Genomic DNA, 11,138 nt, shown 5'->3' on the forward strand with positions numbered 1-11,138 from the left:
CTTTACCCTGAATGTGGGAGTTACTAATGATAAGTAGGTGCATTTTTGAGGGGGCTATCTGACTTATATACTGGCAATTGATACTCTGGATGGAAGACAATTACCATATTTGTGTAAATCTGTCACAGAAAATTTGAAATTGGCAAAAAAATAAATAAATAACTAAATGGGTTATTAGAACACTATAGACTAGCCATGTAATAATTAGCCAACCATACATCTCAGACAAGATCTCATATTTATAAAGATGAGAGTAAAAATAGCTCCAATATAGGCAAATAATCTCCAAAGTACATAATCTGAATGTACAGAAAAACTAAAAATGAACTCTAAGGATGACACTGAATATGTATTATTCCTCATTAACTATTTTCCTCTTTTATTAGTCAAACAAAATCAAGGTTAAACAAAGGCTTAACTAACTGCTTGTAAATATCTAAATTATTTTTAAAAGCTGAACAATACAATTTTAGAATCACAGAACTTTATGTTATTTGATTGATTATAAATTACATTACTTGTAGAGATGGCGTATTTTAAGCCTTAGATTAAATAACATTTTAAAATAGTCCATTTTTAATGATGAAAAAACCCCAACAAGCAAATGAAAAGTATATAAAACTTATGATTAAAAAAAAACTATAAAAAAAAAACCCAACCAACAAATGAAAACTACACAAAACTCATGACTTTTAAGTTGCTTGCAGGATTCAAAAATCAAAGATAAAACTTATGATTAAAAAAAACTATATAAAAAAAAAACCCAACCAACAAATGAAAGCTACACAAAACTCACGACTTCTAAGTTACTTACAAGATTCAAAAATCAAAGAAAACGTTGCTTCCCTGACCGGGAATCGAACCCGGGCCGCGGCGGTGAGAGCGCCGAATCCTAACCACTAGACCACCAGGGAACTTGTATAATACTTCTCTCTAAACATACTTGCTGTGTTAAAAATCTGCATTTAGTTCCTCTAACCAGTAGGAGGTAGAGTTATTGCGTCTAAGCCACACCTACTCTGTTCTTGCTCTGAGTCTATTTCCTGAAATTGAAGCAAATTCTCGGCGCCTTCCGCCGAGCTCCCCGATGGCCCCTTAAGGAAAACAACTATACCTTCCAAATCTAATCCTCTTCCGACTGCCATGCTGGAAAAGACATCCTGGAAATTCTCATTCTTTTACGTAACATGGAAATCTCTTTACCAAGACAAGTGTTGTCTGGACGCGTACTGTCCAGAGCCTTGTAATTTGCTTTATTATTTTATTAACCATTTTAGCCTCTCTTTCAAATCTAACTTCTGTCCCTCTCCGTCTTCCTTCGTTCTCTGTCACGCGGATGTTAAGTCCCTCTAAACATTTTACTAAATCTAACGATAGACTGCCACCGACTGAGAGCGTTTCTCGGTGAAGAGCCGGAGCGACCCCGCGCTGTCCTGGGTACAGAGCGCGTGCTCTACAAATGTGGGTGATGAAGGGCCACGTAGCCTCATAGCACGCGGTTCTATTTTATTTATTAGGTATACGCAGGCTAACGAGGCTGGGAGAGCTGTGGGTGGTATGCCTAGTGAAGGATCAGGACATCTGCCCAAGGTTCCAAGCAAATCCTTCAGACCCGCTGTGTTTATTATCCTACTTTCCAAACTGTGTTATTTTCTGGGCAATTGCTTCACTTCTTCGCATTATATATACTAGACACGGCCAGGAAATGATGCAATTACCAAAGGAGTCAAGACACCTTACAGCAGTCTTAATTCCGAAACTCTCATAAAGTAAATGCAGAGGGCAGTAAGATATAACTCAGCTTTGAAAGTGCCAGCCGTTACAGTTGAAGAAATCTAACCCAAGAGACTTCGCTCCGCTGCAAGATGGAAGGAGGCTTAAGTAAGACATAAATTTGTAATGAACTTGCTCACAACATCCGGCGCCACTGTGAGTTGCAGTCATCATCCATTACCACAAAATTAGGTGAGCCTGTGCTTGAATCTCGTTTCTTTTTTTTTCCAGCAAATCAGAGATGAAGTTTAAATCATTGATATACTTTATCTGAAAATATGTAATAATATGAGAACAGGAAGATTTAAGGGGGTTATTAAGATAATAAGATAGAAAAATCATCAGAAGAAATTTCTACACTTCATTGTATTTTAAGTGGGACACTTCTTTCCAGCCCCAAGGAATCTTAGATCAAGTTCAGTAGGTGGAGCTCTTACCTCTTAATTAAGGGGTTGCTAGACCTTAGCATTAGAGTATCTGGTTTTGAATAAAAAGATTAAGCAGATATTAGTTTAAATTTGTATAGGTTTAGTCACAATATTTTACACAAAGTACAAAAGGGGATGGTGAAAACCACCCTCCTACTCACTCCTTTCTTCTTCCTAGAAGTAACCAGTGTTACCACCTTCTTCTATATCTCCCAGAAATAATTTATGCACATACAACACGTATCTAGTTCATTTGCCTCCAACTTTTTGGTTTTGAAACATATCAAACCAACAGAAAGTTGCAACTGTAGTACAATGAACACACATATACCCTTCATCTAGACCAGTGCCTTCCAATTTACAGCTCCAGCAACTTGTGGCTATTAGGCACTAAAATGTAGCCAGTATGAATAGATATTCTGTAAATGTTGGATCCACACTGCACGTTTAAGCATTAGTATTTAAAAAAAAAAATGTAAAATATCGCGTTAATACTTTTTACTTTAATTACATTTTTAAATGAGAATAATTGGATCTATTGGGTTAAATAAAATATTAAAATTAATTTTGCTTTCTTTTTACTTTTTTAATGTAGCTACTAGGATATTTAAAATTATACATGTGCTTACATTATATTTCTATCTTACAGTACTGTTCTAGATTCATCAATTATTAATATTTTTCATATTTGCTTTCTCTATTTTTTCTGGAACCATTTGAGGTTAGCTGCAGACAGCATGATACTTTATCATACATACTAAATACTTTATTATGCATCTACTAAGAGCAATCAATATAATTATCATCTCAGGAAATTTAATTCCACATTGTCATTTATTATATGGTCAATAATCAAATTTTCTAGTTGTCCTAATAATCTCGTTTATAGTTTTTCTTTTAATCTAGGATATACTCTTGGATTATACCTTGCATTTAGTTGTCACCTGTCCGTAGTCTCCCTCCTTTAATCTGGAACAGTTTCCCCAAACTTTTTTCTTTTACATTATTGACCTTTTTGAATAGCAGAGTACAATAGTTTCAGAAAGTTCGCCAATTTAAATATTTCTTTTGGCAGGACAACTATCCTAAGTGATGTGTCTTTCTCAGTGCATTATATCAGAATGCACATAATTCCAGTGTATCACATTACCTGTAATGGGTAAGTGTGGTAGGCAGAACCATGTCCACTTCACCCCACAACCCCAGAGATGTCACTGTCCTAATCCCCAGAACATGTTGACATGTCACCTTACATGGCAAAAGGAACTTTGCAAATGTGATTAAGATTTTGAGATGGAGGAGATTATCCTAGATTACCTGGATGGGCCCCAAATCATCACAAACATTCTTATGAGTGAAAGAGCAGGGCAGAGGCATCAGGACAGAGTGACGTGATGTGCAAAAGACTCATTTGGCCATTGCTGCCTTTGAAAAGGGAGGAAGGAGAACCACAAACCAAGGAATGCAAGTGGTTCCTCTTCTCCCATAGGCTTCCAGACAGAAAGCAGCTCTGCCAACATCTTGATTTTAGCTCAGTGAGACTTATGTTGTGCTTCTGAACTACAGAACTGTAAGATAATAAATTTGTGTAGCTTTAAGTCCCTAATTTAGTGGCAACTTTTACGGTAGCAACAGGAAACTAATACAGTAAGTATGGTCATTTGATTAAGATGTCTGCCATATTTCTCCATCATAAAGCTACCTTTTATAATTGTAATTAATTGGCAAATGTTGGAAAAAGCAAATATCAATAGTGGAAGTGATACTTTGAGACTGTAGACCTCAAACAAACTGTTCCTCAGCAAACTTTTAGCTAATGGGTTTAGCATCCACTGATGATCCTTGTCTGAATCAATTATTGCTACAGTGATGGCAAAATGGTGATATTTTAATTTTATCATTCTTCTGAAAAGAACTTTCCTTCCTCTCCTCCCTCTTTTTATTCTTTGTTTAATTTTTACATATCAGCCCGGACTCATATTCTTTTTTCTGTTTTAGTGAGTTTTTATTCAATGTGTTATATTCTGTTGCTGTCATTATTCATTTAAAACCTACATTGTCCCAAATTCAGCCAGAAGGAGTCCATTCAAGCTGGCTCCTGTGTTCTTTTGGAATGTCCCTATACATTTTTGAGCACTTCTTTACTTTCAAGCACAACATGACCCAGGTACAGCCTGTATTTTATAACAGGAAGAATTAACATCTTCGTGCGTATATCTATTTTTCTTTAATTTCCTTTTTAAATTTTTTTACACAAAGAGTAGCATACTCTACATGGTTTTCTGTATTTTTTAATTAATATCTTTAGAGGGTGTTCATTATTTAAATGGAGTTTCCTCATTGTTTTTGACAACTGCAGGGTAGGTATTCCACTGTACAGATATCTTACTAAAGCAGTTCCATATCATTGGGCATTTACATTGTTTACAACCTTCTACTGTTACCAAAGTACAGCCAAAAATAACCTTGGAACAACATAATTTAACATTTAGTTTTTATTAACTTGCCCACAAGTGATTCATCTTATAGAGTGCCAATTTCTGATTTGAAAATGCTAGAAGAAAAATCATGGTATCCAATTCATATTCAACTATCATTATAATTTATTTACAATTTTTCAATTTGATCTCAATCTGAGTCAGCTGTCCTTCTTTTGTTTATTAAGCTATTCATTCATTTGATAAACATTTATTGAATCTAATATATGTCAGGTACTATGTTAGACACCAAAGACACCACACTGAACAAAACAGGATCCCTGATCTTAAAACTTAGTCTGGTGGAGTTCAAGTAACCAAGCAATTATGGTATAATAAGAGAAATGTATCTTTATACTAAGTTTATTTAATAGATTAAAAATCCATCTTTTATCACATATACATGGAATATAAAATGGAATAGCCACACTAGAAAATAGTTTGGCAGTTTCTTAAAAAACTAAATATGCACTTACCATATGACTCAGCAAATGTACTCTTGGGCATTTATCCCAGAAAAATGAAAACTTATGTTCACATAAAACCTGCAAATGAATGTTCATAGCAGTAGCTTTATTCATAATAGCCCAAAACTGGAGACAACTGAAATGCCCTTCAATGGGTGAATGGTTAAGCAAACTGTGCTATATCGATATGCCTTGGAATATTATCTGAAAAGGGAAGGAACGATTGATACATGTAATAAGTTGAATAGATCTCAAGGGAATTATACTGAGTGGGGAAAAAAGCCAATCTAAAAGGTACCATTTGATTCAATTTATATAGCATTCTTAAAATCATAGAGATGGGAGATTAGTGGTTGCCAGGAATAGGGATGTGGTAAAGAGAAAGATCAGTATGATTCTAAAGGAGTAGCTTACGGGAGCCTCATGGTGATAGCTCTGTATTTTATTGTGGTGGTGATACAAGATATGATAACTGCATAGAAACACACACACACACAAAACATGCATGAATATATGTGAAACTGGTGAAACCTGGCTGAGCACAGTGGCTCATGCCTGTAATTCCAGCACTTTGGGAGGCCGAGGTGGGTCGATCACCTGAGGTCAGGAGTTCGAGACCAGCCTGGCCAACATGGTGAAACCCCATCTCTACTAAAAGTATAAAAACTAGCCGGGCGTGGTGGTGGGCGCCTGTAATTGCAGTTACTCAGGAGGCTGAGGCAGGAGAATTGCTTGAACCCAGGAGATGGAGGCTGCAGTGAGCTGACACGGTGTCACTGCACTCCAGCCTTGGCAACAGAGTGAGACTCTGTCTCAAAAAAAAAGAAAAAGAAAAAGAAAAAGAAAACTGGTGAGATCTGAATAAGCTCTCAAGATTGTAGCAGTGTCAATTTCCTGGTTCTGATATTGTAATAAAATTATGCAAGATATGCAACATGGGGAGAAAACTAGGAGGAAACACAGGACTTCCCTGTACATTTTTTGCAACTATTTATTAATCTGTAATTATTTCCCTATTAGTATATTCGCTATAAATTTCTTGTACCCAATAATACAAACCACCACCACATAATGTCACTTTTTTAGGGATTCCTTTCAAAATTTTAAATTATATTTTAGCACCAATGTTGTAGCAGCTTATTTGAATATGTTTTTCAGAAAGTGTAAAAACTATGTCACAACTTCTCAAGCTACTGAACAGACTATTTGTAGAAGACATAAGACAACAGGAAATTGTTCAAAAGCAGATCTTTTTTAATTAACTGTGAATAAAAGAAAAGGACAGATTTATTGGGCTAACTCTAAATAATCACCCATAAGAATGAAATGATGACAGCTATGTGGACAACAATCCATTTCTATATACAGCAATATTGCTTTCTCAGTACACTCTGGTAGACTCCACAAAGGCCAAGGTGATTTCTACCTCCTCTTCAGATTTATAACAAGCCAAATGAAGCACTGAGCATAGGTCTATCCACAAAAGGACACTTTTACATTTTTCTCAGAACCCAAGATATTATCATAATTAACCAGTAGACAAATGATCCCAGTTTGTGAAAATGAGCCACCACCTTCAATACTATTAAATAATAAACTCTCTTCTGCCTCTTCAGTTGCAGGATGGCTACTCGTATACCTCCACACATGATGATCAGTATTTGCCTCCTGTGTCTCAACCAGCCTGAGTCAAGTGTATAAAAAGAGGTGTTTCTCTCTGTGCTAGGGAAAGAAGGATAGGTTCACTAAAGAGTGAATTGTCTTGGTGCTAGTAGCCTAAGCTCATCACCTAATGCATAAAACTCGTCTCCTACACCTTTTGAGAGACCTTCTAAAGACATTTCAAAATTTTCAGTAGCTCCAATGTCATTACTTAACCAGTTTTGAAACTACACTCAAAACTTAAAAATTTTGTTAAAGGGTAAGCAACTTCCAAATTCTCCTTCTAAGTGACTTCATCCTGTTATTTATACATCACATATGTACATATCAATTCCTGTAATCAAGTAATTCTAAATTTGGGACAAAATATCATACATAATAATCATTATCTTTTTTTTTTTTTTTTGAGATGGAGTCTGGCTCTGTCACCCAGGCTGGAGTGCATAAGTACGATCTCAGCTCAGTGCAACCTCTGCCTCTGAGGTTCAAGTGATTCTCCTGCCTCAGCCTCCCCAGTAGGTGGGACACAGGCATGTGCCACCATGCCCAACTGAGTTTTCTATTTTTAGTATTGGCAGGTTTCATCATGTTGCCCAGGCTTGTCTCAAACTCCTGACCTCAAGTGATCCACCCACCTCGTCCTCCCTAAATGCTGGGATTACAGGTGTGAAAATAGGCCAGGTGCAGTGGCTCATGTCTGTAATTCCAGCACTTTGGGAGGCCGAGGCAGATGGATTGCTTGAGCCTGGGAGTTTGAGACCAGCCTGGGTAACATGGCAAAACTCCATCTCTACAAAAAATACAAAAATTAGCCGGGTGTGGTGGTGCATGCCTGTAGTCCCAGCTACTTGGGAGACTGAGGTGGGAAGATCACTGGAGCCGGGAGTTGGAGGTCGCACTCTAGCCTGGGTGACAGAATGAGACCCTGTCTTGGAGAAAAAAAAAAAAAAGAATGTAAAAGAAAATACAGTGGCGCTCTAGATCAGCCAGAGACTCAGGACTCTTTCATTTGGGCAATGTTAGAGCAGTATTTGCCAATATTTTTAGAATTCTAGTTTCATGAGAAGTTACTAGTGTTGTGTTGAAAAACAGAAATACTAATCATGCTTCTTCATTACAAGAATTGTCTTTAGATAGATAGGTAAGAAAAATACCAAACACATTTGTAGGATTGCCACTGTTTGGCAATGTTTCTCTAAGCCCGCCTACCTTAGTCCTCTAGAAAATCACTTGGGAGAAATCCTGTTGCCTGAACCCAGAGATCCAGCTGCCTCCCACAGGTTCAGCAAAGCAAACAAATGGCAGAGTGAGTGAAGTGACCCTCCTCTTCTTCCTTTAAGAAAGGAAGGGATCTCTGCTCCTCTTATCTACTCCAAAATCTCATCAGACAAAGGTTGTTTATTCCTGCAAAAGTTAAATGACAAACCTACCTAAATTATCCTACAATGACCTCTCTGCCCTTCAACAGAGAAAGGCCAGTTTTCATATTTAAAAAAGGCCCTCACAGCCATAAAAATCAGTGTAGTATTACATTCTTTCATTAATTCAGCATTTACCCAGTAACTTCCGCTAGCCAAGAACAGTGAAAAGTGTTAGGGATACCATATTTAAAAAGAACAACTTTATCATAATAAAGTATATTATTCTAGTAATACCTTTGATTGATGGCCACATTCTAGACTTTAGTCTAAGAACCACTCAGGATTATCTCCTTTAATTCCTATATCCACCCTATAAAGTTGGTACTGTTGCCATTCTTTATAGATAAAGCATATCCTTTATGGATAAAGCAACTGAAGTTAAGTAGTTTACCCAAGGTCAGCACGTGGTGGAGCTGTAGTCTGAAGTCAGAGCCTGAATTCTTAAAGATTACCGTGTTCTTAAGAAGTACACTTTCTACTGAGGTTTGATCTGTAGTATACTAAGATTTCCTAAATTATTTCATGTATTATATCTTATCTGCCAATTAAAATTTGACCTTCTATTTAGGGCAGCACTGTTCAAAATGATTTTCTGCAATAATGAAAATGTTCTAGTCTGTGCTGTCCAAAAGCACAGTCTAGCCATAATTTAAATTTAAACGGCTACAAGTAGCTAATGCATACAGTACTGGACAACACATATAAGGAATAGTTTCATGTCTTCTGATTTCTCTATAAAGCCAAGACTTAGGTAAATGAGTTAATGGAAAGGAACGAGTGAAGAATCTTTAGGAAGAGTTTGTACTCCCTTAGCTGGGGAGCAGAATCTTTATTATATCAGGACTTTCAGTATAATAAAAATGTTATAAGAAGCATATGATACAGCATGCAGTCCTAGAGAAGTTCATAAAGATAGATTTTTAAATTCCTTGCAGTATCTTTGGAAGACTGCCTTTTTTTTTTTTTTTTTTTTTTTTGAGATGGAGTCTCACTCTGTCACCAGGCTGGAGTGTAGTGGTGTGATCTTGGCTCACTACAACCTCTGCCTCCCGGTTTCTAGTGATTCTCCTGCCTCAGCCTCCCAGGTAGTTGAGACTATAGGTCCGCGCCACCACACCCAGCTATTTGTGTGTGTGTGTGTGTGTGTGTGTGTGTGTGTGTGTGTGTGTTTTTAGTAGAGATGGGCTTTCACCATGTTGGCCAGGATGGTCTCGATCTCTTGACCTCGTGATCTGCTCGCCTTGGCCTCCCAAAGCACTGGGATTACAAGCGTGAGAAACCGTGCCTGGCCAGAAGACTGAAGTTTTATAATCGATGGTCACAACTTTAAAAATACATACTCAGTTATAGCTTTTTGTCTAATAAAAAAATCACTGCTTAATTTATTTACAAAACATGGAGTCCATAGAGAGAAAAAAAACAGGGTCCTCTTGGTAGTAAAAGGATGAGAAACAGTGACAACCTGTAAGTCAATGGACATTTCCTTCAGAAACTACATTCAAAACAAAAATTTTGTTAAAGAGTAAGCAACTGCCAAATTCTCCTCCTAAATGACTTCATCCTAATGACTTACACATCAGATATGTACATATACATTCCTATCATCAAGTAATTCTAAATTTGGGAAAATATCATAAATTATAATAGTCATCTTTTGAAAATAAACTGGGGCTCTAGATCAACCAGAGAGTGTCAGGAAGCAGCCAAGTCATGCCCCACTGGGTGCTTCCTGGACAAGCGCAGTGCAGCTCCCACAGGGCCTCACACCCAACCTTCAATTTGCTTAAAAGAACTATCTCAAAAAATCTTAGCTATTTAGTCACAATTTGTCCTTGCCATGGAACACGTTTTTCTTTTGCCTGATTTTTAATAACCTTAGATTTCAAAATCATAAAAGCACTTATCAAAGAACTGTGAGAGCACCTCAGCTTCTCTGGAGATCTCAAACCATGTTCCTTTGATACAATGCAATCAACTCTTTATATTTTAGGAACCTAATTTTCCCTTACTAAATGCTAAATAATTTACAAATAACACAATGGCTACGGAAAAAAAAATCCAACATCTTTATATTCAAATCCCAAAGATACAAACCTGACGTCTAAATTAATACGTGCTTAGTGCAAAATTGGACAATTATTCCACATTTGCAGTATAGTATAACATGACCACCTGCTACTGAAATGCCAAAGCCACCACTGTTAACGCTTTGCTCCGCCTTCCGGAGAGTTTATTACAGGTTAAGCAGCGTCAACAACCTAGAGGAGGCCGCTATCTAGTTTATCTGTGTGGAAGGCCCGTGACACAGTTAACAGACTATTGCAGGCCCTTCCTTGGGATATTTTTCTGCGTATAAGAGTGAATGAACTCCACGGCCAGATCCTCCTAGTCATCTTGCAGTGCTGGTCATGGGACCGCAGAGGGAACAGCACCCAACTGGGGATGGGGAGCTCACAGGCACAGGCCCCGCAGCTGATGCAAACCTTCCCCCTCCAAGGTTCTCTCGAGTATCTGCCAAGAGTCGGCTGGAGGGCCCAACTGCTATGTTCCTATTGCCGTAATGACTGCAAGTTGGCAGCAACCAGGATGCTGTACCGGGAACGGGAGGGGGAGGAGATGGTGGGCCCCTCTGCTAAATGCAACGCCGGAAGGGGCAGAAGGATGAATTTATTGTGGCCATCGGTCCCGAGCTGGAAGGAAAGTCAAAGGGCTTTAAAGCTGGGCAGACGCTCTAACTCCTGCTCTGCTGTCAAAGCCTTACTTCCCAGGAAGAGTAGGGGCTAAGGCGGGCCAGCTCTAAGGGGGATGCTGCCCGGGGTGAGGTAAGAGGACCCTCCTAGGTGCCACTGCCAGGCGGCGGTTCGCCGGGGTAGCAAGGCGCCCGGACGCACGAGGCGCCACAAAGGGCCG

General features: G+C 38.2%; 1 protein-coding gene and 1 non-coding gene across 3 annotated transcripts in view; one reads left to right on the forward strand and one right to left on the reverse strand.

Annotated features, from left to right (window-relative positions):
• Nucleotides 1–842: 842 nt before the first annotated feature.
• On the reverse strand, nt 843–914 carry TRNAE-CUC. Its single transcript has one exon. It is a non-coding gene; the product is annotated as a tRNA-Glu (tRNA).
• An 841-nt stretch (nt 915–1,755) lies between these two features.
• NCOA7 (nuclear receptor coactivator 7) overlaps nt 1,756–11,138 on the forward strand; it is a 163,031-nt gene continuing 153,648 nt past the window's right edge. For both annotated transcript variants that reach the window (XM_011944476.1, XM_011944478.1), the window contains exons 1-2: nt 1,756–1,965; nt 6,762–6,838. The gene's annotated coding sequence lies outside the window, so the exon portion shown is untranslated. The remainder of the gene's footprint in view (nt 1,966–6,761; nt 6,839–11,138) is intronic.

Source organism: Colobus angolensis, unplaced genomic scaffold, assembly GCF_000951035.1.
Source record: "Colobus angolensis palliatus isolate OR3802 unplaced genomic scaffold, Cang.pa_1.0 Scaffold231, whole genome shotgun sequence".
NCBI classification, from domain to species: domain Eukaryota; kingdom Metazoa; phylum Chordata; class Mammalia; order Primates; family Cercopithecidae; genus Colobus; species Colobus angolensis.